This window comes from Carcharodon carcharias, chromosome 9 (assembly GCF_017639515.1).
Source record: "Carcharodon carcharias isolate sCarCar2 chromosome 9, sCarCar2.pri, whole genome shotgun sequence".
Taxonomy (NCBI): Eukaryota; Metazoa; Chordata; class Chondrichthyes; order Lamniformes; family Lamnidae; genus Carcharodon; species Carcharodon carcharias.
In genome coordinates, this window is record NC_054475.1 from 31,568,834 (window position 1) to 31,596,799 (window position 27,966).

The window sequence follows — 27,966 nt, forward strand, 5'->3', positions numbered from 1 at the left end:
GTGACAAGAGGATTATTCCAGGATCCTGTATTATACCGTATGATGTTAATTATATAAATACAATGGACAGATTACCCTGAACCTATAATTATAACCTTTCAAAATTGGGTTTGTTTGACATAGACATATATTATAATAAGTCAATGAAATTTTACACAAATGGAATTAGTCCACTGTGTGTTTCAGTTAACCTTTTCATCTTATTGAAAATCAATTGTTCATCATCCTCATGGGAGCCCTCCAGCAAAAATTGAAGAAAGCAGTCAATTTCAATGCATGATGGCAACTACCACTGCTGCAGATGAAATGCACCTTTTATAACCATGATGACATTACTGTACTAAGAAAGATACAGATGCAGCTAGGTTTGACTTTAATAGATCTGCAGGAAGTTTGTAAAACTCATCTGCATTGACTTTTGAGAAGTATGATAAACAAGTGTACTTTGCACATGGACTCAAAATGCATTTGTGTGTGCTACACCACATTCCAAATCAAAAAGATATTGAACATTCCATACAAACAATAGGATACAATAGATTCATACGTAAACGTAGTTCTCTGTCCAATGTTCTGAAATTTGTCCAGCTGCACTTAGCTGTTAATCATGTTATAACATTACTATTTGTCACTGTGTAGCCTGCATTATGTCTACCTATATAATACCCTTGGATCAGCATTAATAGGAACATAGGAAAAATGAATTAGGAGCAGGAGTATGCTATTCGGCTCCCTTCGGCCTGCTCTGTCATTCAATAAGATCATGGCTGATCTGAATGTGGCCTCAACTCCACATTCCACCTACCCCCAATAACCTTTGATTCCCTTGTTAGTAAAGAATTTTTCTACCTCTGCCTTAAAAATATTTATTGACACTGCCTCCATCACTCTCTGGGGAAGATAATTCCAAAGATTTATGACCCTCTGAGAGAAAACGTTTCTTCTTATCTCTGGCTTAAGTGAGAGACACCTTATTTTTAAACTGTGTCCCCTAGTCCTAGTCTATCCCACAAGGGGAAACATCCTCTCAGCATCCGTCCTGTCAAATCCCCTCAGGGTCATATATGCTTCTATAAAATCACTTCTCAATCTTCTAAACTCCAATGGATACAGACCCAGCCTGTCCAGCCTATAAGATAACCCCCCATTCCAGGTATCAGTCAAGTGAACTTTCTCTGAACTGCTTCTAATGCATTTATATCCTTTCTTAAATAAGGAGACCAAAACCTGTACACAGTGCTCCAGATTTACTCTCACCAGTGCCATGCAGAACTGCAGCAAAATGCCCCTACTCTTATATTCCATTTCCCTTGCAATAAACAACAAAATTCAATTTGCCTTCCGAATCACTCACTGCACCTACATACTGACTTTTCCTGATTCAAGTACCAGGACAATCAGATCCCTCTGTACCTCAGAGTTCTGCAATCTCTCCCCATTAAAGGAATATGCTTCTCTTCTATTCTTCATGCCAAAATGACAAGTTCACATATTCTCACATTATGCTCCATCTGCCAATTTTTTCCCACTCACTTAGCCTATGTCCCTTTGCAGACTCCTTATACCATCTTCACAACTTAATTTCTGACCTGTCTTTGTCATCAGAAAATTTAGCAACCATACATTTGGGCCCTTCATCCAAGTCATTGATGTAAGTTGTAAATAGTTGCAGCCCCAGCACTGATCCCTGTGGTACTCCACTCGTCACATCTTGCCAATCCAAAAAGATCCATTTACCCCTACTCTGTTTCCTGTTAGCTAATCAATCCTCTCTCCATGCTAATGTGTTACCCCCTACACCATGAGCTCTTATTTTGTGTAGTAGCCTTTAATGTGGCACCTTGTCAAATACCTTCTGGAAATCTAAGTGCAGCCTTGGTTCAGACATGGACAAAAGAGATGAACTCCAGAGGTGAGGTTAGAGTAACTAGCTTTGACATCAAGGCAGCATTTGACTGAATGTGGCATCATGTGGAAAACTCCCCGCTTGTTGGAGGCATACCTAGCACAAACGAAGATGTTTGTGGTTGTTGGAGGTCAATCGCCTCAGTTCCAGGACATCACTGCAGGCGTTCCTCAGGGTAGTGTCCTAGGCCCAGCTAGGCTGCCTCATCAGTGACCTTCCTTGCATAACAAGGTCAGGAGTGGAGATGTTCGCTGATGATTGCACAACATTCAGCACCATTTGCAACTCATCAGATACTGAAGCTGTCCATGTCCAAATACAGGAAGACCTGGACAATATCCAGGCTTGGGCTGACAAGTGGCAAGTAACATTCATGCCACACAAGTGCCAGGCGATAACCATCTCCAACAAGAGAGAATCTAATCATTACCCTTTACATTCCATGGCATTACCATCACTGAATCTCCCACCATCAACATCCTGGGGGTTACCATTGACCAGAGGCTGAATTGGACTAGATACATAAATACTGTGGCTACAAGAGCAGGTCACAGGCTAGGAATCCTGGAGCAAGGACCTCATCTCCTGACTCCCCAAAGCCTGTCCACCATCTACAAAGCACAAGTCAAGAGTGTGAAGGAATACTCTCCCCTTGCTTGGCTAAGTGTAGCTCCAACAACACTCAAAAAGCTTGACACCATCCAAGATAAAGCAGCCTGCTTGATTTGCACCCCTTCCACAAATATTCACTCCCTCCACCACCGATGAACAGTGGCAGCAGTGTGTAGCATCTACAAGATGCACTGCAGAAACTCACTAATACTCCTTAGGCAGCACCTTCCAAACCACGACCGCTACCATCTAGAAGGACACCGCCACCTGGAAGTTCCCCTCCAAGATACTCACCATCCTGACTTGGAAATATATCACTGTTCCTTCACTGTTGCTGGATCAAAACCCTGGAACTCAATCTCTAACAGCACTATGTGTGTACCTATGCCGCAGGGACTGCAGCAGTTCAAGAAGACGGCGCACCACCACCTTCTCAAGGGCAATTAGGGATGGGCAACAAATACTGGCCTTGCCAGCGATGCCCACATCCCGTAAATGAATTTTAAAAAAAGTACATTCACAGGTTTTATCCACATTGCTTGTTAAAGTTAAAGTACATTACACTAAATTGTGCGCATGATTTAAAACGAACATTTTACAATAATTTGTGAAAACTTAAATTTGACTCATTTCTAACCATACTAGTGCATCACCAATGCCTTTTTTGCCTCCAGACATAACTATTCCTGTATTGTCCTGGCGAGACTCCCATCCTTTTTACAATAGATCCATCCCCATATCCTTACTCGCAAAGTGTCATTCATCACCACCCTGTGCTTGCTGACCTACATTGTCTGGTGGTCCATTGTCTGCAGGTATTCCCCTGCAGCTAAAATTTTCTTCCTAATATTCATGTTCTCTTTATATACACACCTGGGATCTGCCCTCAACAATATACGGCCCTAGCGTTACACATTATCTATACTTTTCCATTTCTGAGGAGTGGATAATGTAAGTGTCAAGATCTTGTCAAGTTGCAGAAGCATAGAATCAAAGCAAGTTTACGGCACAGTAAGAGGCCACTTGGCCCATCATGTCTGCGCTGGCCAAAAAACAAGCCACATAGCATAATCCCTCCCAGCATTTGTTCCATAGCCCTGCGCGTTACAGTACTTGTGGTGCATATCCAGACACCTTTTAAATGAGTTGATGGTTTCTGCCTCTACTACCCTTTCAGGCAGTGAGTTCCAGATCCCCACCAGCCTCTAGGTGAGAAAAGCTTTTCTCATCTGCTCTGTAATCTTTCTACCAATCACTTTAAATCTATGCTCCCTCGTCACTGACCTCTCTGCTAAAGTAAATTGGCCCTTCCCATCCACTCCATCCAGGACTCTCACAATTTCCGACATCCCAATCAAATCTCCCCTCAGCCTCCTCTGTTCCAAGGAGAACAACCTCAGCCAATCCAATCTTTCCTCATAGCTGCAATTGTCCAGTCCTGGCAACATCCTTGTAAATCTCCTCTGTACCCTCTCTAATGCAATTATAAACTTTCTGTAATGAGGTGATCAGAGCTGCACACAGTACTCAAGTTGTAACCTAACTAATGTTTTATATAGTTCTAGCATAACCTCCCAGCTCTTATATTCTATGCCTCAGCTAATAAAGGAAAGGGTTCCATATGCCTTCTTAACCACCTTATCAACCTGTTCTGCTACCTTCATGGATCTGTGGGCATTCACTCCAAGGTCCCTCAGTTCCTCTACAACTCTCAATATCCTCCCATTTATTGGGTAATCCTTTTTCTTGTTTGACTTCCCCAAATGCATCATGACATGCTTCTCTGGGTTGAATCACATTTGCGACTTTTCTGCCCACCTGACCAGTTCATTGATATCTTCCTGCAGTCTACAGCAATCCTCCTTGTGATGAACTGTGTGGCCAATTTTTGTTTCATTTGAAAACTTCTTGATCATTCCCCCTACATTTACGGTCAAATCATTAACATATACCACAAAAATCAGGGGATCTAGTACTGAGATCTATGGAACCTCACTGGAAACAGTCTTCTAGTCACTAAAACATCCACCAACAATTACCCTTTGTTTCCTGCCACCGAGCCAGTTTTGTATCTAGCTTGCTACATCTCCTGGATCCCACGGGCTTTTATTTTTTTAATCAGTATGCCATGTGGGACCTTGTCAAAAGCCTTGCTAAATACTATGTAGACCACATCAACTACACTACCCTCATCAATCCTCCTTGTTACTCCCTCGAAAAATTCAACTAAATTAGTCAGACACGACCTTCCCTTAACAAAATCCGTGCTGACTGTCCTTGATTAATCCATGCCTTTCCAAGTGACAATTTATCCTTTCCCTCAGAATTAATTCCAATAATTTTCCCCCTACTGTAGTCAGACCGACTGGTCTGTAAATATTTGGTCTATCTTTCACTCCCTTTTTAAACGAAGGTAGAACATTAGCAGACCTCTAATCCTCCGGTACCTCACCTGTATCCAGTGAGGATTGGAAAATGCTGGTCAGACCCTCCACAATTTCCTCCCTGGCTTCTTTTAACAGCCTGGGGTGCATTTTATCCGGTCCTGGTGATGTATACACATTCAAGGATGCTATCCCCTTAATATTTCCTCACTCCCCAGCTGGGATTTTCTGGTCCCGCCCATGGCAGGTCCCGCCACGGGGAAGACGGAAAATTTGGCGGCCCAGCAAAATGTCCATTGACCTTTGGTCTGAATTTTGGGACCGGAAAATCCTGACCCCTATGTTTATCACATCCAGTACTTCACACTCCTCCTCCTTAACCACGGCATTTGCATTGCTCTCCTCTTTTGTGAAAACAGACACAAAGTATTTATTAAGAAATAAAACCACATCCTCCACCTCCACACATATGTTACCTTTTTGGTCTTTTATGGGCCCTACTCTTTCCTTACTTATCCCCTTACTCTTAATGTAGTGATAAAATATCTTTGGGTTCTCCACGATTTTTCTTGTCAATATTCTTTCATGCCCTCTCTTTGCTTCCCTAATTTACTTTTTGATTTCACCCCTCCTCTTTCGATATTCTTCTCGGCTTTCATATTGCATTCTCGGTGACTGACGTAAGCTTTCCTTATCTGCCTTATCTTACCCTGTAATCTGCTTGAAATCCAATGGCTCTAGATTTGGCTGACACCCCCTTTTTTCTTTGCAAGGGCATGTTTACTCTGAACCGCTTGAAATCTCCCCTTTGAATACCTCCTGCTGCTCTGATGTTGATCTACCTTCAGTAGCTGTTCCTAGTCCACTTTTGCTAAATCACTCCTCAGCTTAGTAAAATCGGCCTCGCCCAAGTTTAGAACTTTAGCACCTGTTTCATCTTTGTCCTTTTCCATAACTTTGTTAAAACGAACTGAATTATAATCACTTCCACCAAAATGCTCTCCTGCTGTCACTCCTTTCACCTGGCCAGCTTCATTTCCTAAAACTAAGTTCAGAACCGTGCCCTCCTTTGTTGGACTTGCTACATACTGGCCAAAAAGATTCTCCTGAATGTGCCTTAACAATCCTGTTCCCTTCATTTCTTTCGCACTAAAATTATCCCAGTTAATATTGGTAATATAGTTAAAATCCCCTAGATTACTGCTCTACTGTTTTTGCACTTCTCAAAGATTTGCCTATCTTTGCTCTTCTGTCTCTGTCTGACTGTATGGGGGTTTATAATACACTCCCAGTGGTGTGACTGCCCCTTTTTTATTCCTAATCTCAATCGATATGACCTCAATTGATGATCCTTCTAACATATCATCCCGCCTCACACTGTAATTATTTCTCCAACTAAAATTGCCACCCCCTCCCTTTTTATCCTCCCCTCTATCTCATCAGAAAACCCTGTAAGCAGGAATGTTGACCTGCCACTCTTGACCCTCTTTAAGCCATGTTTCTGTAACAGTTATGATATCACTACCAAGTTTCCATCTGTGTCCCCAGCTCATCTGCTTTATTTGCTGTGCTCCTTGCATTACCCTGGAGCACTGACAGACTCTCTTTTTTATTTTTTATCTTTTCTTTGTTCTGCTTTCCAGTCTCACTCATCAGCCAGTACTTTCTATGCCCGCTGGCGCGGGTGTGTTCAGTGGCGTAAGCGGACAATATGGCAGGAAGGCCAAAAATCAGTTTCATGACGTCACGAAACCAGCTTTCGATCACCTCCGCCCGTTGAGGGCAGGCCGCAATTCCCATCATCGGATGTCGGGAACCTCATTGAAATGCATCAGCAGATCATTATAAGCCCATCCCACCAGAATCTGCCCCTCCCTCCGCACAGCTTGATCATCCACCCCATCACACTGATGAGTTTCATAACAGCTTATAAAAGGTGTGCACTTGGCCGGCTGCACTTTGAGGGGAACTCGGAGGCGAGTACACTGTAACGTTGTAGAGAGCTCGCCCGGGTCATCTGTTTGACTTCAAGTTTGAGATGCACGGGGAATTGGGACAAGGACTGCCCTGTGGTTGAGGCAACTTGGGTGGGTGGGGGCTGGGGGGTGGGGTGGGGGAGGGGTGGCGGAGGGCAAGTGTTGCCCTGCAGTTGAAGGTAGCACATGCGGGGTGGGGGGTGGTGGATGAGGGAAGTGGACATGCATTAGGGACCCCTTTTATAAAGTGACCATCCTCTGCTGCTGAGACAGTTCAGTAGTTCAGGCACATCCACATTGATATGATTGGAGTCGGGCCTTTAGCTTCTCTGCCCACTCAAGCAACCCAAGAGAATCAAAGTGCCACCAAGTGCTTCAGAGCTTTTCACCCCTAGGGCACAGACTGCAAACTAATGAGCGTTTTAGTGGACTGCAGTACAGTTGGACAATGGGGCACGTACAATCTCCTTGGTAAAGCTGGCTGTGGAGCAGTCACTGGTTGAGGCTCTCACTGCCCCTTGCAATGACATCATCCCGGTTTGGACCAGTCTCCCTCATGGTTTGAGCTAATAGTGCGTGTTTGGAGAATGTCTGCACCTGAGCTGAGAGCAAAGCATGCAGTCCAGTGGGCAAAGCTACTGTCAATCAGTCAGGTGGAGTGGGGCGGAGGTGGTGGGGTCTCAGGCAGCCATGCTGCGCACTAATCTCTGGCCATCCAAGTGTTGGCCAGCACTCTGCAGGATGTGTTAAGGGGCCCTCAGACTTAACCAAGAGAGGTTCTTCGTACACCCATGCTAACCCATGTGTCTTTCTTTCATCCTGCAGGGGAAGTACATCAGGATCATTGAGCCTGGTGAACTAGCTGTATGCCTTGTGACTTTCGAGAGTGGAGATGACAGAGAAGAGAGTGAGTGAGACACCTGGCTGCGCAGGGGGAAGAGCAGCACCCTCTGGAAGAAGGGGCTGCTGGAGCTCCTGCACATGTTGCCGAAGAGCCACAGTGAGCCGTTGCTGGTCGACACCTTGTGACATCCAGAGTCTCTAGATGCAGCCGTTCATTCCTGCAAATGACTGAGAACCAGTGTCGCCAAAGACTGCGAATGTCTAGGGAACTGCCTGGTCACATCTGCCAGTTACTGCAGGACATGGGAGGCATCCACTACCAGTGGCCATGAAAGTGACCGCAACGGTCAATTTGTATGCTAGTGGCTCCTTTCAGGGCTCCATAGGTGACCTATGGGATATCACAAGATGCTACCCCATAATACATCCATGAGGTCACGGGGGTCATCTTTGCGAGGGCACATAACTTTGTGCATTCGCCCGGGACCAGGGGAGCCAGGATGCAATAGTAATTGGATTTGCCCAGATCTCGGGTTTCTCACAGGTGTAGGGTGCGATCGACTGCACTCATGTGGTGCTCAGACCTTCGTCACAACAAGCAGTCAACTATGTGAACCACAAGGACTTCCATTTGCTGAATGTGCAGCTGGTGTGGGACTACCACAAACACATCCTGTAGGTCTGTGCATGGTTTCCAGGAAGTGTCCACAACTCCTACAATCTCAGTCGGTCAGAAATCACTGACGTCTTCCAGGATCCACAAAAGCTGCAGGACTGGCTTCTCGGGGACATGAGCTACCCGCAGAGGCTGTGGGTGATGACACCCGTGCAGTGGTTTCAGACTGCAGCAGAGCAATGCGATAATGAACGCAACTTTGATGGCAGGTGGGTTCTCATTCGTCCGCCACACCATCACTTGGCCGCTTCACCACGTCGGGCAGCATACTTAAAGTGTAGCTGCATGCACATCTCCCAGTACTTCCAGACTAGGACAGCCGCACAGAAGACATGGCCCTGAAAGTGAAGAAAACTACAGCTCCCCAGCAGGTGCACACCCCGTGGCCATCCAACCAGGTTACTCGGGGAATGTCCAGCCCAACCGAATGCCCTCTTCCTGTGACCCCAGCAGCTCCATTTCCACAGGCCGAGGAGGGCGCCACTGCCACACAGCAGGACCCTAAAAGCAGGCCGGGGTCCTCCAGGTCTCGGCCCTCCAGAGGACACCTGCCAAGGTCATCACAGACAGGGCCTAGCAGTCAGCAGGCTGCCTCCACCTCCACTGTGGATGTCGGCGGAGCACCAAGACGTAGCTCTTTTGCATTAAAACAATTAAACTAAATTAACAAATTCAGGGACAAAGTAAAATGCAGCCCCTTAAAGAGAAACTGCAAAAACAAAAGACAAAATGCAAAGGAAACTTGCCAACATCAAATCAGAATGTGATTAAAGGGGCCTATAAAGCACCCCAGTCCCCGCGGTGCCCACCAGGCACGGAAGGCCTCAACAGTGCCAGCGGACATCGCGTGCTTCCTCTCCACGGACACCCGGCAGCAAACATAGCTGCGGAAGAAGGGCAGACAGTCAGGTCAGACAATCCCCTCAATCGCCCGCTGCCTGGTCCTGTTAATGGCCAACTTGGCCAGGCCCAGGAGCAGGGTCACAAGAAGGTCCTCCCTCCCGGACTCCTCTGCACTGGGTGCCCGTAGATCAGGAGCGTGGGACCGAAGTGCAAACAAAACATCAGTAAAATGTTTTTCAAGAAACTTGAAAGGGGGTGCAATTAACATACAAATGGTCCACAGACTCTACAAGGCCACAGGTTTCTTGAGAGTCCATGAACCGACCCAACCTATGGTTTTATGGGACTGCTGCGTGCAACACCCTCTACCACAGGTCCCCAATGGAAAGTAGGAGGAAAGCCCCATAGAGGGTACCCCACTGAGGACCTCCTCTGCCGGACGGCAACAAGGCATGCCAGGGTGTATCCAGGTGGCGGGCAAGAGCAAGGAAGTGAAGGGTGTGAGCAGCAGCCCATAGAGGAAACCCCTCCGTGCCATGCTAAAGGGCACGGAGGACATTTCCACGAGGTGACTCAGGATGCGGGGCACTGGCTCCCGAGGGAGGGTTCGGGACTTGGGGCCAATATGGAATTCTGTCCAAACAGGGGTACACTCAGACGGAAGACCACTGTGCACCTGCACCACCTTGAGACCCAGAATGACTTCGGGACCGAGCACAACTGTCCTCAGGTCTTGAATGGCATTGGCCACGAGCCGGGTGTCCATGGACGCACCACGCACGATGATCCAACTCCTGGGGTGGCATCCAGCACCCTCCTCCACCACTCAGCACGTCCCTGATCCTAGTCACCCCGACTGCCACAGCCGTCCTCTCCGCCAACCACTGAAAAGGGCAGAGGGGCGGATTCCTGAGCAGCAGCTTTCTGACAATAGCCACTACTGCTGATGGCAGAGAGCTGTGTCGCGAGGCAACCATGTTCCAGACTTTGATCGGGTCCTGGTAAAAGACGGGCAACGCCTGCAAGGAGCCACCAAGGACCCTCAGGTCTATAAACAGGAGCCGCACGTCATAGTTCAGGCTGTGCACCTGACAGAAGAAATACATCACCAGGGCACATCATCTCGGAGGGGGCTCGATGTAAAGGTATCACCACAGGGTCTGAAGGTAGAAAGTCGCCACCTGGGTGCGTAGGTACACCAGTGCCTGACCGCCCTCCCTAAGCAGGAGACTCAGAACCTCAGCAGTGACCCAGTGCAGCCTTTTGTCCCAGGAGAAGTTGACGAGCATTCTCTGGATTTTTGTAACAAAATCTAGGGGTGGGGTCAAAGTGACCAGCCGGTACCACAACATGGTGGCAATCAGCTGGTTTATGACCAGAACTCGACCCTGGTAAGACAGCACTCGGGGCAGTCTTGTTTAGTGCCGCAGGCGAGTGGTGACTTTGGCCTCCAGCTCCTGCTAATTCACCCTCCAGGATTCCTCAGCGGGGCAGAGATGGGCCCAAGGTAGAGGAAGCTGCTCCTGCTCCAGGTGAAACCTCCTGAGCTCCTCAGGTAGGGCATCCATCTGCCACGGACCAACCAGGAGTACAGAACATTTACCCCAGTTGATCCTGGCAGAGGACACAGCAGAGTAGATCTCCTGGCACTCGCATACCCTCCGCAGGTCAGCTGGGTCAGTGAACATGAGGAACACGTCACCGGCGTAAGTTGAGAGGACCTCCCGATGCTCGGCCCATGCAGAACCAATCCCGATAACCTCCTCCACAAGAGGCGCAGGAAAGGCTCCATGCAGATAGAATGCAATTGGCCAGACAGGGGGCAGCCCAGACCTACTCCCCTCCCAAAGTGAAGGGCGCCATGAGGGACCCATTAACCTTAACTAGACACTCTGCAGCAGCGTACAGAAGTCATATCCCAGGCAATGAAATGCATCCTGAACCAATGCTGAGTCCCGAATAAATATTCGTGATCCACCCTGACAAACGATGTCTCCTGGTGAAGAGATAGGAAGGTGCTTGACAGACCAGTTCTCTGAAAAAAGTGGATGACATCCTGGACCTGATGGATATTATCAAAATATGTACAGCCTGGGACTGTGTAGGACTGGTCAGGGTGGTTCATGTGGTCCAGCATGGTGCCAAGGTGAGAAGACATTGTCCTGGCAAAGATCTTGTAATCTGGGCTGAGGTGGGAGACTGTGCGCCAGTTCTTAAGATGGTGGAGATCCCTCTTCTTTCGCAGCAGGGCAATCATAGCCCTGCGCCATGAGAGGGGCATCTCTCCAGTCACAATACTGTCCCCCAGGACCCCCACATAGTCGTTCCCCCAGGATGTCCCGGAACACCCTTAAGAACTCCACAATCAGCCCTTCCAGCCCAGGAACTTGCTCCTGGAGCCTCTGTTGAGGGCGCTGGTCAGCTCCCCCAGACTTATAGGGGAGTCAAGATTTCCAGCACCCTCCGGGCCGACCTGCGGCAGGTCCTCCCACAAAACTTTGCAAGCATCCTCGCTGAAGAGATCCAGAGAGAATAGGGCAATGTAATAGTCCCTAATAGTCAGTGTAACAGCACTGATGCCCTCCGGATCCAAGACGTGGGATTCACAAAGTGAAGCGCCGCGCCACCCTTGGCACACAGTCAGGTGCAGCAACTGGCCTCGCACCAGATCCTTAACCCCCAAGGTCTCCGGCTGAAAATGTGGGGCCAACAAGATAGCCACGCCTCCAGATATGGAGGCTAGATGACCCATGTAGACATGCACTTGCCACTCCAGGAGCCACGTAGTTTTGTCTCCCAGAACGGTGTGGGTTTTCTGCAGGAAGCACAACGCATACTTCCCGTCCCAGAGGACAGAGAAGTTCTGGAACCTGCACTGTGTGTCCCTGCTGCCATTGATGTTAAGGCTGGCTATGGTAGTCTTCATTGTCAGACACATGTGCTATCAGCACCTAGTGCAAAGTGTAAGAAGGAGCCCAGCGAGAAATGTGTGGACCCTCCTTTTAGCTTTCCAGTTCAGCCCAGGGGCCTTGAGGGTCTCGTGGGCAGACCAGAACACAAGAGGAAAAGAATGCCACCGGTCCAGGGCCGACTGGACCCTGTCTCGGTGACTGCGATTACTTGCTAAAGAAATCCAGGAGCCCGTAAAGGGATGAGGGGAGAATCAGTGAGGGCATCAGGGGATCTACCACCTCACCTGATGACGGCTCTAAGTCGTCCCCAGTGCTCACCATTGAAACCCTGCCCTCCTCCAGGCCGTCACCTCCAGCTTCCAACCCCTCCCCCGTAGTGAGGATGGGGGCTGGTTTGGGGCTGCCAGTCGGCTCCACCTCCACCTCGATCCCACCCCCAGGATCAAGGGCAGAGGGTCCTCTCTCATCTCCTCTTGGGGATATGGGCCAAAGGCTCAGAGTCTCGCTCCCCACCGCGCCCCGCAGGTACCGGATCCAGAAAAAGACTCCGAACCTAGGACAGAGATGCCCAGAGCTGGTTGGGAGGGAGCGGGGAGGCATTCCTCACCACTGCCACCCGATGACCCAGCTGTGAGGCCATGAAGAGACTACCACAGTCCCCTGGCAGGCCAGATGGCATCTCGTGGGGTACAAGGTGTGTCGGGGTGGGGCACCGCCCCAAGGGCGATACCCTCACTGACCCCCGAGGGGCCCTGTTCAGGAGGCTGCAGCAAGGGAACGGGGGCTTGGGCTCCCACCAGAGGACAGAGTGAGGACTTACAGGGCAGAGACGCCCCCACTACTTCACTGGGGGAGGGGGCACATCTGACCTCGCAAGTCGCGAGGTCCTCCTCCTCTGAGGGGTGGCGTCTCTTCCGGGGTAGGCTGGGGAGACATCCAACTGTGCCGCCTTGTCGTGCCCCTCCGGACACTCCGCCCTCTGGTGTTTGGGCAGGTTCTGTTTCTTTAATAGGACCACTGGATCGAGGTTGCGCGCCCCATCATTGCCGGACTCGGGTACTCGCGCGGGGGTGACGCTGGGCCCAGCACATGGCACTGAGGCACACACGGACCCAGGAGCATACGCGGATACAAAGGAGCAGGATGATGTTTTTACCTCCAAGCTGGTGTTTTCAGGGGCCTGGGGATCAGAGTGGGTTTGGGGGGCCTAGGGGGCCACTTCCAGGCGGTGAGTCTTCCTCCGCAGCTTCTTACAGCTCGGGGTCTCTCCCCCCCCTCCTCACTGGTAGCCGAGATGGCGGTGGCTGCCGGCGGCACCTCCCCTTGTGGGGAGGGAGATGGAGTGGTGGTGGGGGGGAGGAGTGGCAGTGCCAGCTGCCTGGATGGTGCTGGCGGCCATGGAGGCGGGGCAGTGCTTACAGACATGCCCCACCTCCTTAAAGGCATGGCAGCGCACGCCACCCGCAGTCCAGAAGACCCTGTAGGCAGCCCCTTCAAACTCCACTATAAAGCCCCCCCTCAGTGCGCTTCTCCCCGGCCAGGCAAACAAAACCCTGGCGCCGGAAGGAGTACACGTGTCGGAGGGCCAAATCCTTGAGGCCGAGCAATCCCTGACCTAACCACCACCAGTTGATGGAGGTGGAGGAGGAGAAGCTCACTGGGGACAAAGGGCAGGACGTTGGAAAGTATGACCCTCTGGGCGGTGCACTCCAAGGGGTCCACCGCCAGAAACGTCCTGCCCACAGTGAGCCCCTTTTCTAGGGCCAGGTGCACCTGTGTTCTGACCTCAAGAGAACTACAGCTTTGCCGTACAATTTGGAGGCGATGACGATGGCTGAGGGGCCGATGATCCCAGCTATAGCCTTCACGCACGCCTCATTCATCATTTCAGGGTGGGTGTAGCTCTTCACCCCCAGGGCCTTGGTGAGGAGGCAGAAAGATGACGGGGCTGTGGGAGCAGCTGCTCCCACATAGGTTTTCTTAGGGGGCCCTGTCACCGCTATCAGCACCGCCTCCATATTCGCCCAGCAAGGCCCGGCTACAGGCGGCCTTGTCGCAGCCATAGGGGCTGAGCCACACTCACCCCGAGCTCAATGTTTAACAGTATCCTACCACGGGGAGAGAAGGTATGGATGGTGTAACCTCCCCCTCCAGGATGAGAAAAACAGAGAGGAGAGGAAGAAGAGGGGTAAAGGACAGGGAGACACAGGAGGGAAAGGGTAAAGCGTAGGTGGGTGTCACTCGGTGGAGTGGAGTGTGGGTGCGGGACCTTGATGTTCTTCCCGTAGGGAGGAGGGTGATGCCTTCACTAGGCGGCTGCCTGGCACAGAAGAGACAGCCCTGTCCCTCTTCACCAGACAGCACCAGCTACTTGGACTTAGACACAGTCAGAGCGAGTTGGAGGGGATGGCGGTGGGTGTGGGTGGCAAGATCTTAAACAACACACACACACCTCATCTCCCCCAAGTCTCTGCAGCGGTTTTCTCTCCTTCCCCTACAAAACACACAGCTGTCTTCATCTTTCTCTCTCTCTCTCACTCACTGTCACTCTCTCTCTCTCAGCCGCTGGAAATCCCACACCAGCAGGAACAGCCACAGCCAGCACCAAGCTCAGCACACAGCTCAGGCAGTAACAAGCTAAAGCTCAGCCCAATCAGGAAGCACAGCCTAGGCACGGGTGTTGATCACTTGTACATAATGTTTACTATTGTCCATAAACTCCCAAGAATCTCTCTTTCCCTGTGGCTCCTTGTTATGATGCGCAGAGTCTAGGGCCTCTTTGTGCAGCCATTAGACCAAAGTGATGGTCCGGCCTCACACTCCCTGGACACATTACTGATGCCTGCACCTTGATGTTGCTTGTCATTGTTGCCAGAATGTCGTGGCCAGGCATCACCGAGTTCTGTCATTCTCTCTGTGTGCTCTCAGCATCTTTAAGGTGTAGCTGGCCCCATCTCTTCAGTAGCTGTGACCAGTGAAGCTATGCTCCTGAAGGGCTCAGGTGCTGAAGGTGGGAAATGGATCAGATTCTTTTAAAGTTTCATAGCTGCATCTCTATGATATGACCATGATCATGGAACGCAAGTGAGCTGCCCTCAGCCAGACAGGAATCAGACATTCACAGAGATTATGTGAAGAAGTATGGAGTGTCCTTACTGCATGTCATCATCATCCTCCACAAACCTAGCAGCTATTAAAGCCTCCCAAGTGTGTCTGCCTCATCTGGCCAATGCAATAGCCTCATTGTCATCATCATCGCCTTCGAGGACCTCTTCACCCTCATGCCCATTGATGTCCTCCTCATCGGAGGAGACCTCCAGCTCCTGCATCTCCTCTGCAGCCAGGTTCTCTCCCTGTTGCAGCACCAGGTTGTGAAGGGTGTAGCAGGCGACGATGATGCATGACACCCTCTGTGGACTATATTTCAGGGCTCCACCAGAATGGTTCAGGCCCCGGAACGTCATTTTCAGCATCCCGATGGCTTGTTCCATCAAATTGCGAGTTGCAGCATGAGCCTCATTATACTGCTGCTCTGCTCCAGTCTGAGGGAATGTCACCAGCCATGGCCTCTCCAGGTAGCCCTTGTCCCCAAGGAGCCAACCCTGCAGCCTCTGTGGACCCTGGAAGACGTCAGTGCCCTGAAATCTGCTAAGGATGTAGGAGCCGTGGACACACCCTGGCAACCATGTGCACACCTGCAGAAAGCATTTGTGGCAGTCACACACCAGCTGAACATCCAGTGAATGGAAGCCCATGTGGTTGACATTGTTGACCCCTTGTTGCCACGGAGACCTGAGCACCACAGGAATGTAGTCAATTGCACTCTGCAACTCTGGGAAACCTGAGATCTGTGCAAATCCTAGTATCGTTAGCTTGAACAATGGGGGAAACTGATCCAAGCCTGAATGATAACATTGCAAGGGGCTGTGAGCACCTCCACCAGTGACTGCTCCATGGCCAGCTTTAGTAAAGAGATTGTACAATGTGCCCAGTCATCCAACTGTTCTACAGTCCATCAAAATGATCTTTAGTTTGCAGTCTGTGTCCGAGGGGTGAAATATTCGGTGGCACTTTCATCCCTCTGCATTACTTGAGGGGGCAGATAAACTAGAGGCCCGACTCCACGCATATCAACGTGGCTGTGTCTGAATTGTCGCAGCTGCGAACAAATGGTCACTTTATACAAGGCTTACCTAATGCATGGCCGTTTCCCTCCCCTCCACCCTGCATGTGCTTGTGCACTACCATCTACCATCAGCCGCAGTGCAGCCCTTGTCCCCCAAGTTCATTTCAACTGCAGTGCAGCCCTTGCCCCCCACCGAACTCGTCTTGATCACAGTGGAGCCCTTGGCCCTCCAACTTGGCTCAACTGCAGGGCAACCATTGCCCCCCAATTTGCCTCGACCACAGTACAGCCTTTGCCCTCCCAACTTGCCTTAACTACAGGGCAGCCCTTAGCCCCTCCCAAATCATCTCGGCTGCAGTGCAGCTCTTGCTCCCCCCCGCCACAAGTCACCTCACCTTGACATCCAAAAGGCGACTCTGGTGAGTGTTGCGCAACCTTTCTCTGCGCTCACCTCCAAGTTCCCCTCAAAGTGCAGCCCGCCAAGTGCACGCCTTAAATATGTTGTTGTGAAACACATCAGCGTGATTGCACACCAACATGCTCGGATGAACCAGGCGCGCTGGGCTGATAATGATATGCAGATGCATTACAATGACCTACCTGACCTCTGAAGGTGGGAAATATGGGCTGCCGTTGATGGGCAGAGTGGACAATTGCAAACTGGTTTCACAATGTCATGAAACCGATTTTTGGCCTTTTTGCCATGTTGTCCGCTCTTGCCAGTGAACATGCCCAAGGTTACCGGGCATGGAAAACTCCATCCCTAGTTTTCATCTCCCCCACGAGTGAAACCACCTTCTCTACATCTATCCTGTTAGACTCTTTCATAAGACCCCTATCAGGTCACTCTCCATGCCTTCTCTTAAGAGAAAAGAATCCCAATCTGTTTAATCTTTCCTGATAGGTATAGCAGCAGATTCTCCAGTGACTTTACATCCTTTTTTAAATACAGATACCAGAACTGTGCACAGTACTACAAGTGTAGCCTACCCAAAGTTCTTAAGTTTACCATAACTTGCCTGCAAGCTGCACACTGGGTAAACCTCTCATAGTCAGAACAGTTATCAATGAATTGCTCCAAGCCATTGTACAAAGATTTCAATAGCATCACAGATTTCCTTAGTTCTTTAACCCTCTTGTTCATGTAACAAGCTGTGAACTATAGTTTAGTTGTTGAATTACCTGTGAGAGGATACAAGCTAACTAAGCTTCTAATTGATCTCTGAATCTATTTAGACAACTTACGACAGTGAGCATCTGAGGCGTAGCCTTAAGAGGTCAAACTGTATTATGGTCATGCTCAGAGGTACCTGTGAGCAATGTCAAAAAAGATCAGCTCGTAAATGGCACAATATGTGGTCTTCAAGTGCATGCATGCCATTTTCAGAGGCAATGCCAGTGAGATGATATGGGGAATTATTTTTGCTTTCTTGCAGCAATGAATAGAATGCTAATTGCTTCAGGTTTCTACTGTGTATGTTCAGTAGGATTTCAAATAGCCTTACAGACAGAAACCTAAACAATCAGGATCCACATATACTAGTATTCCTTTTGTGCCTCTCAAGTGGCTCAAGTACCATTTAGTAGACAAATAGTCACTGAGTTAATCAATTTCTGAGACATAGGAAATGTAGGAAGTGAAGCAGATTTGTACATCCTGATTTGCCAAATCATTTTCAGATATTGGAAGGCTGATTTACAGATTTATAAGGGCGACGACAGCATAATGGTAATGTTGCTGGACTGGTAATCCAAAGGCCCAGTTAATGTTTTGGGGACAGGAGTTCAAATCCCACCTCAGCAGATGGTGGAATTTGAATTCAGTTAATAAATCTGGAATTGAGAGCAATAGTGGCCATGAAACTATCATCAATCGTTGTAAAAACCCATCTGGTTCACTAATGTCCTTTAGGGAAGGAAATCTGGCCTACATTTGACTCCAGAGCTACAGCAATGTGGTTGATTCTTAACTGCCCTCTGAGATTGCCCAGCAAGCCACTGAGTTCAAGGGCAATTAGGGATGGGTAACCAATGCTGGCCTTGCCAGTGGCACCCAAATCCCATAACAGAATAAAGAACAAAAAATTATGATGCTTGATTAAAATATTTGCTTATATGTGTAATCAAGCTCTCAGTTCAGAAATTAGAAACAGAGGCTGGAATTTCCCAGCCACCCCCAGCAACCGCTCTAGCAGTGGGTTCCCCCACGGCGGGACAGGCAAGCCACTGAAATCTCCATTCGCATCGGTGGGACCGGAAGATCCTACCGGCGTGAGGGGGTGGACAATTCCAGCCAGACAGTTTATGTTTTGAATATTGTGGGATAGTTTTGGCCTTCCATGCAATGGTGAAGGTTTATTTAAACAACCAAACCCTGAGATATCTCACATGGGAAAACTGAGATGTTTAGCTTCTCCTGAGGAATTAATTCCTGATGAGTGCATAGACAAATTCCAATATGATCTTTTTAATTGATCTTAGCAGAAAGCTGCTTCACCTCTCTCCGAAAGTCCATTCATGATTAATAACAGATGTTTCAGAGGGAATGTGGCCAAATCCATTCGCTTTTGTGGGTCAGGAAACAGAGTACAACACAGAAAAAAAGCTAGGAAGCCCCAGTTTGCAGCCACACTCACACATCTGTCAGTGTTGATGCTAAACAGCAGAGGAGAACTCCCCTAACTAACTGAGCATTCGAAAATCTGTAAAGTAGAATTCATGAGCGTGGCACATATCAGGGGCAGAATTTTCCGCTCGTCAGGAAGGTGCGCCCCCGACCCGAACGAGTAGAAAATGACACACGATGACATCATCCTGACATCATTGAGCACTCGTGCGATATTTCGTTTGGCGGGCGCACGCGCGGGAGTCAGAGCCACGCCTGCCATTCATTAAGTTAAGGCCCTTAACAACCCAACTGACAGAGATTTAGCATTGCCCGTGTGATTTTACACTCGTCACAGAGGCAAAACAGGCAGGTGGGCAGCCCAGAACTTGCAAAATCTGCGGGATAAAAAGGGTCACCAGCTTTGCCAATGTGAGTAGTGAGGAATTTTGGAATAGTTTGCTGCTGATTGATCTTGGTGCTTGGCAGCTTCATTCCTGTTCGAGGCTTCATTTTTAACATTTCCAGACTTCATTTCAGGACTCATTGATGTCTCCAAGACCCCCTGAGGATTTGAACTGAAATGTTTAGCTCCTCCTGAGGAATTAATTCCTGATGAGGGCATAGACAAATTCCAATATGATCTTTTTAATTGATCTTAGCAGAAAGCCGCTTCACCTCTCTCCGAAAGTCCATTCATGATTAATAACAGATGTTTCAGAGGGAATGTGGCCAAATCCATTCGCTTTTGTGGGTCAGGAAACAGTACAACACAGAAAAAAAGCTAGGAAGCCCCAGTTTGCAGCCACACTCACACATCTGGTAATGAGGCCTGGCTCCATGGTGGCAGCAAATCTGAGGAGGAAGAGAGGGGCAGAAGGGAGTAGAGGCCAAGTGTCCCAAAGCAGATTCCAAGGGAGGGCCCTATGGGAAGAGAGGCACCGGCACAGGGGCGCAGGGCCAGCAAGGTGTCCAAGGCAGAAGGGGCCACAGAAGACCCCACTATCCTGCTGCCGGGGTATACAGGCCGGGGTATATGCAGCGACCTCGATATGTCGGAGGTGCAATGCCGAAGGAGGCTCCGCCTCTCAAGGGAGACAGTGACCTCCATTTGTCAGATGATTGGGCCTGAGATCAGCTCCAACTGTATGGGTGGACACACCATACCTGTGGCTCTGAAGGTCACAGTGGCCCTCAACTTCTATGCCTCCGGCTCTTTCCAACGCTCAGTGGGGGACCTGTGTGGAGTCTCCCAATCATATGTCCAGTTGCATCAAACTGGTGACAGAAGCTCTGTTCAGATGGGTATTGACTTTCCTTCATTTCTGTACAGATAAGGCCAGACAGGCTGAGCAAGCCAGTGGCTTTGCAATGATTGCTGGGTTCCCTGTGTCCAGGATGCCATCGACTGCACACATGTGGCCATCAAGGCTCCAGTGACTCAGTCGGGTACCTTCGTCAACAGGAAGGAATTTCACTCCATGAATGTGCAGATAGTGTGTGACCACAGGATGCAGATTCTGCAAGTCTGTGCAAGGTACGCTGGCAGCTCCCATGAAGCATACATCCTGAGACACTCACAGGTGCCGAGGCTCCTCAGTGCTCCAGCCTGACTGGGGATGGATGGCTGCTGGGTGACAAGAGCTATTCCTTGAAAATGTGGCTCATGATGCCTCCCACCACCCAAGAACAGAGGCCGAGCAGTGGTATAACAGCAGCCATGCCTCCACAAAGTCAGTGGTAGAGAGAACAATAGGTCCTCTCAAGATGCGCTTCCGATGCCCGGACCATTCAGGGGGTGCACTACAATACCCCCAGAGCAGGTGTCACTGATAGTGGTTGCATGTTGCACTCTCCACAATCCGACACTGGCAATGGGGGAGCCACTGGAGGAAGAGGATCTTGTCACATCTCCACAGGTCACAGATGATGAGTCCAGTAGTGAGTCAGAAGAGAAGCACGATGAGGAGAATGCTGAGGGCATGGAGCCAGGCCTCGGTAACCTCCAGGGAGGCAGGCTCACCTTGATCCAACGCTCCTTCAGCTAGGCTGCCAAATAAGTGCTACCACCTCAAGCCAGGGCTGCCACCACCATCCTGTATCTCAGAAATTACCCTTTTCTTTGCCCCCAAGATATACTCAGTGCATGTGCAATAACGTTTCGAGCCACCCATGTCCAGCATTACACATTGGCATATCCTGCACCTAATGAAAACAAATGAAGCATACTCAGGCCAATCACACAAAACCAAATGTCATATAATGTTCGCACTCACAGATTATGAACAGAACAATATCAGGTGTTGATAGTCACACCACTAAAAAAGGGAAAATAATGGGAGAACAAAAGATCACCCGTGACCAGTCCCTCTTGTGCTTAAGGTGCTTTAAACTTGCATTTCCGCGTGCTAGGTCTAGTTGCTCCCCCTAGCTGGCAGCAGGTGTCTTGTTGGCCTTAATGACCTTGGCGGTCATCCTCTGGCCAGTGGAGCCTGTGCTGGCCCCACCTGGGAGGGAGCAGCCAGTGCCACGGCTGGCATCTCCCCAGTCGCTGCAGCATCATCAGATGTCACTGTCACTGGTAGAGGGGCAGAGGAATTGCTGCCATCTTCCACAGCACCCTGAGAGGAGCCCGTAGAGATGACAGGCAGCTCATGCACCAATGTGAGGTCACTGTGGACCTCCCTGCCCGCCGTTGATGGAGGACTGGGATACTGGGTGCCTCATCAATCTCATACACTGACACTGACCACCTGAGGTCAGTGCCTGTGTGAGGGCTTTGCAGGTCAGAGTGAAACCCCAAGAACACCTGATTCTGCTCCTGGATCTGCCTCTCCATGAGAGTTGCCAATCTCTCAATGGAGGAGGTATTGCGCTCGGCCATGACGGTCAACACAGTGCATATGCTCTGTAGGGACTTCTCCACAACAGAGACTATGGCACACATACCCTCATGGATCTCCGCCATACCCTCCTGCACGCACCCCTGGATATCCAGTATCTGCTGCCTAATGGACAACTCCAGAAGCTCTTCATCAGCCACCGACTGAACATCATCCTGGTCCCCAGCAGTCCTCTGCCTGCTGGCGCACTGGGCATTCTCTACCACTGCCTGCACCTTAAGCGAGTGTAAAGTGCCCTCACCAATGTGCACTGAGATACTAAATGCTGAACTAATGCCCACCGAGGTGTTGGTATCTGCGCTGGTGCCTGGTCCAAAGAACAGGTGTGACACAGGTGCTTCTGGAGCATGGTGGTCCTCCAGGGTCAGGGGTAGCCCCTGGAGATTGGTTGCTTGGTGGCAGATTTAAGGGAGAGGAAGGACATGTCATTAGTTAAAGTCATGACACTGTCACTATGCATGCCAGACACCCTAGTGAGACAATGGGGATGTGCATTATGGCGCCATCGTCTTTCAATGATCAATGAGGAATCCAGTCTGGAGGCTCCCATCAATGATGAGGCTACAGAAGATTTTTTGCACCAATCGAAACTCTCACCTCAATGCACTGCACTCTTACCTTCATCTGACACTCCAGCCTCTCAGGGCTGGTTGACTGAGGTGCATGGCATCTCTTGAGCTCCAAGGTGTCCTGCTCGTACTGGGAAAGGCTGAGGAGATGCGGGGGTCCTCCGCCAGTCCACGACCTCTCAATATTGTTAGGGATGTCTTCTCCTGAAAGGACAGAGGAACATTAATTGGTCCACTCTCTATCTGCAGGGCTATTGCAGCCTGGCAAACCCCACCTGAGGGGCACCTGGCAGGGCAGATCCGAATCATGGTCCTCAAGCCGCAAGGCACTCAATCAAAGCAGCCAGGGCTCAACCCCTTGGCCAGCTCCAGCAGCATCATTGACAGTTGGCTCTAACATCCTAAGCTCCACGGGGGAATGGCCAGCCCAAACACTTCTCCACATTGACCCATGCCCACATGATACTCACCCTGCCCGAGCCCAGCAAGTCATTAGCCATCTTCCGGCACTGCACCTCGGTGCGCTGCACTATGTCATGGCTGTTCACCCAGACTGCCACCTCCTCCCATGCCCTCTTTGTGAGATGCGGTGGCCTCCTCCTCCCATCTCTGGGGACAAGGGTTTCCCGTCTTGCAGCCTCCTCCTCCAGGAGGGCGGCGAGGCACTCATCTGAAAAAAGGATGAGTGCCCATCTGACTTCACCTCCTTCCTGGCGTCTACATCAGCGCTTTCATCCATGTCTTTGCAGCAACCCCGACAGGGGCAGCCTCCCTGGGGCTGCCTCCGCTGTTTTTGAACCAGCTGCCGGGACGCTATTGGACCAGGCGGCCGAAAGGCCCTGGCCCACGCCTGCCCCTTCTCGAACATTCTGCAGCCAGCAAATCGCGGTCACAGGCCAATCGCGGGCAGCCGTCCCTTTTTGCAGCCGCTCCCACCGAGCCCACCCGACAAGGACAAAATTCTGCCCCAAGTGTTTGATTACCTCCCTCACTGCAAATATCAGTGATGATAACACTGCTAGCCAGACTCTAGATATGGGCAAAACTGTCAATTTGGCTTTGATTTTAAAGTGGGGCTGGGTACACTGAGCCCTGCAGTGGGCAGTGAACTTGCAGAGATGGGGGTGCGGAGGCCTGGTTAATATTAACAGCTGGGTTTTATTTTCCTGAAATACAGTGGGAAGCACAGTGGGAAGGAAGTTTTAGAGCTGTGAAGAGAGGCTATAAAGTGCCTGAGGTTAGCTGAGAGGAGAGGTCAGTCTATGACATAGGGAAGAATCTGAAAAAAGCAATTCTAAACCTGAAAAAGTGGTGTCAAAGAAATAGTGGAGCCTGGGGAACTACAGTTATGCTCTTAATTTATTTTATTACTAAGCCAAGTGTATAATTTATTATATTAACTAATCAATCAGATCTAGGGGGATAAAATTCACATTAACTAAATAAAGGATACTAAAACTAAAAGGCTCCAAGTTTTCTTTAGACTAAAACCTGATATATATTTTAAAAATGGTTCAGATTCTGCAGTCCACAGGGAAGTAACAGCGCTCTCCACTGACATCAAAGAAACTGCCTTCGAAGATTTAGCAATCTCTGTGGCGTGGTTTTCCCCTTTCCCAACGACAGGTTAAATCTGACACCAAGTCAAGGGAATATTTTCATTTGTAGCAGCAGTGATGTCAGAAAGCTGGTAAGTAGCCAATCACATTGAAGCATTCACAAAGACAGCAAGCCCAGAAGTAAAAAGCAGCAAAATTATACTTCATTTTAATTAAAATTTTTAGATAACGATATAAATGATTATGAATAGCTGAAGATAGAAGCTAAAATAAAAATAAATAAACTTTTAAAAAGTGTATATATATGTTTTTATCATTATGGAGACATTTACACTCCATAAGTACATTAGTTTTTCAGTGCCAATGAGGTTGTTCAGCAGTAATTATGAAATTAGCGGGCCAGTAAAAACCCAGTTACATCTCATTCAACAGGGTGCAACTTTTTCAAGCATTTATACAGAGTGATCATCATGTTGGCACTAAATTGATGATTTAGCTTAGGATGGCCCGAGTTTTCATCAATTCATAAGATTCCCCTTTGACTGCAATCTGCAGAGAACTCAACAGTGCAGCCTCTGAGAAACACAGAATCACTGACAGAAGCTTTTAGATTTCAGTGTTATCCTGTATGTGTATGTGTAAACACACAATGTTGCTGTCAGTTTTAGTGGAGTTATGGCAGTAGCTGCTGAAAGTTTCACTGCCATTATCATCTCAAAACCCAGTCATAAAATATGAGTTATGTAAATAATAAAATAAAGGAGCTCACAAATAAAGTAAAAGAGTGAAAGAGTGTAAATGGACCAGTTTTAAAAGAAGCCCCCAATTTTAATATAATTTTAATTAAATAAACAAAACAAGATGTGATAGGGATTGAAGAGCAGGTGGTGTGCCCCAACTACAACATGTGGGACCTTATGGACAGCAGCGAAAACTCAGACAACAACACCTGCAGTAAGTGTCTGCATCTCAATGAATGACAACTCAGAACTGTTGAGCTGGAATCCAAGATGCAGTCATTGCAGGATATCAGGGAAGGGGAGAGTTACCTGAAAACTTGATCCTGGATTCCATCCCTCAGGTTGGGTAACGGTTCTGGTTTGGTTAATGGGCAAGAACAGGAAGGTGTGACTGCAAGTCAGGCAGGTAAGGGGGCCCCTGGTGCAGTACTGGAGGAGACAGCATTTGCCTTTACTCAACAGATACAAGATTCTTGCTGCATGTGTGGATGAGGGCAAAGTCTGCAGAGTGGCAAAACAAACTGGTCCTAGCCACAGTACCATGGTACAGGAGGCCATTCAAGTGGGAGCATTGAAAAGGAATGTGGTCATGTTAGGAGACAGCATTGTCAGGTGGAGCGATATTGTTTTTTGTGGCTGTAACTGTAGGTTCTGAAAGTTGTGTTCCCTGAACAGTGCCAGAACTAAGGACAGCTCCTTGTACCTGGAGAAGAACTTGGGGTGGGAGAGGCAAAACTAAGAATGGGGTTTTATTAGAAAAGTTTGAAGAGCTAGGGTCGCAATTAAAATGCAGCCCCACTGTAATTAACTTTCTAATTACCCTTTGCTTCTTAGCTGTTCATCCCAATGGCACCCTCAGGTCACATGGGAATTTCTTGGAAGCTAATGATGTCATTTTCAGAAAACCTCTTTCAGGATACTCTCCAGCCTACTTTGGTCTTAAAGGGACATCACACAAAAGAAAACACAGTCTTTTCCCAGTACATGGGTCACCAGTGTCCTGTGGAATCAATTAACTGGGCTAAAAGTCAAATACTGCAGATGCTGGAAATTTAGAACAAAAGCAAAAATACCTGGAAAAACTCAGCAGGTCTGACAGCATCTGTGGAGAGATATACTGTTGACGTTTCGAGTCCTGATGACTAAAATCAATATAATTCAAACAATAATTAATAGGTGAAGGATATATTTCAAATGAAAACGCAATTTCACCTTAAGTATTCAATGCATTTATGATACATCTCATTTAGTTCTGATGAGTTCTGATGAAGGGTCATACGGACTCAAAACGTCAACTGTATCCCTCTCCACAATTAACTGGGGTGTTGGCTCAGATTTTAAATTAATGAACTGGGGTGAGAGTGGGTGGTGGGAGGATTCAGGAAAGTGTAAATTCAAAAGTGATAAGGGGAACATCAAGGATTTAGTAGCAGAGTAGTGATCTGGGTACAAAGAAGCAGAGTGGATCAAGAAAGGATGACAAGCTTAACAGAGATAATAAGGTATTACAGAGTAAATGATATCAGGAATAAGTAGTCTTTATCTGTAATTTCTTTTCTATTTCTGAATGCATGAAGTATTTGCATCAAAAATAGAGGAATTAATAGCATAGATGGGTTTGATCTAATAGCCATTAGGGAAATGTGGTTGCAGGGTGACCAAAATTGAAAACTAAATATTCCAGGATATTTGACATTTAGAAGATATAGGCAAAATGGAAACAGAGGGAGGTGAGAGGGGAGGACAAGGAGGTTGGAACAAAGATAGTAGAGAGAAAAGAACATCGCTCAGAAAATCGAAATGTGGAATTAGTTTGGTTGGAGCTAAGAAATGTCAAAGGACAGAAAACACTGGAGGGAGTAGTTAATAGGCCCCGTCACAGTAGTTGTATTATTAGGCAGAGTATAAATCAGGAAATTAGAGGTTCAGGTAACAAGACTATTGCAATATTCACGCAGGCCTTTAATTTTCATAAGACTGGACAAACCAAATTTACAATAATAGTGTGGAAAATTAGTTCATTAATAACATTGTGGTAAAGACTCCAGGGTAGAGCGATCATAGTATGATGGAAGTTTATATTGAATTTGAAAGTGACTTAGTTAAGTACGGAGATCAAGTCCTAAGCCTGAACCAAGCAAACTACTTAGGTATGAGAGAGCAAGTTAGAGCATGTAGTTTGGGAAACTAGATTAAAAGATAAGATGATCAATTGGCTATGGCAAACGTTTAAAGAATTAATTCATAATTCACAACAAATGTGCATTCCCGTCAGGAATACAAACCTTGCAGGAAGAGTGGTCCAACTATGGATAACAAGAGAAGTTAAAGATAGTATTAGATAAAAGGAAGAGGCTTATAATGTTGCCAAAAAAGGTTAGTAAGCCTGTAGAGTGGGAAGATTTTAGAATTCAGCATGCAATGACCAAGGATTTAATGCAGAATATGATAATAAAACTAAACTAGCAAGAGGCATAAAAGCAGATTGCAAAAGCTTCTATAGAAACATGAAAATGAAAAGATATGCTAAAGTAAATGTGGGCCCTTAGAGGCAGAGAAGCTAATAGGGAAAAAGGAAATGGCTGAGACATTTAGCATATACTTTGTATCATCTTCATGGCAGAAGGCACAAAATAATTATTAAGGCAATAATTATTTGAAAATAGTGCTGGAGAAATTAATGGGACTAAAAATCAACTAGTTTCCTGAATCCAATGACCTACATTCTAGGGTTTTAAAAGAGGTGGCTCAAGAGATAGCAGATGCATCGGTTTTAATCTTCCAGAAGTCCCTAGGTTTTAGAGCAGTGCATCTAGCCAGCCCACCTTGGCACTCGCTCATCTCCGTCACTGCATCCAAACTCGATCACACCTCCGCCCCTTGGAGGGAAAATTGTGTATGAGCGTTGTTTCCAGGGAGAAAAGTCTGCTGAGTTGCGAAATCTCCCAATTCATGCTTCCCGACTCTGTAGTGAAAATCCAGGCCAAAATTTCAGTTCGATGACCTATCATTGGACCATATGAAAGGAAAGTCATATTTGACAAATGCGTTAAGAGCTTTTTGAAGTTGTAGGAGGAAGGATGGATAAAGGGGAAGCAATGGACAGAATTTTCAGGGCTCATTGAAATTGGGACCAGAGGTGGATAAGGCCCGAAAATGCCGACACAGCCGGCATGTCTGCTTCTGGGGCTGGCCATTTTAGATGAGGCAGATTCTGGGCCTAGCAGAGATGCCTGACCCACAAAGTGGGCAAACGTTAGGCTCACTGGGAACCTTGTTGCGAGCAGTTTCTCAATGCAAGGGGTGGGGGTG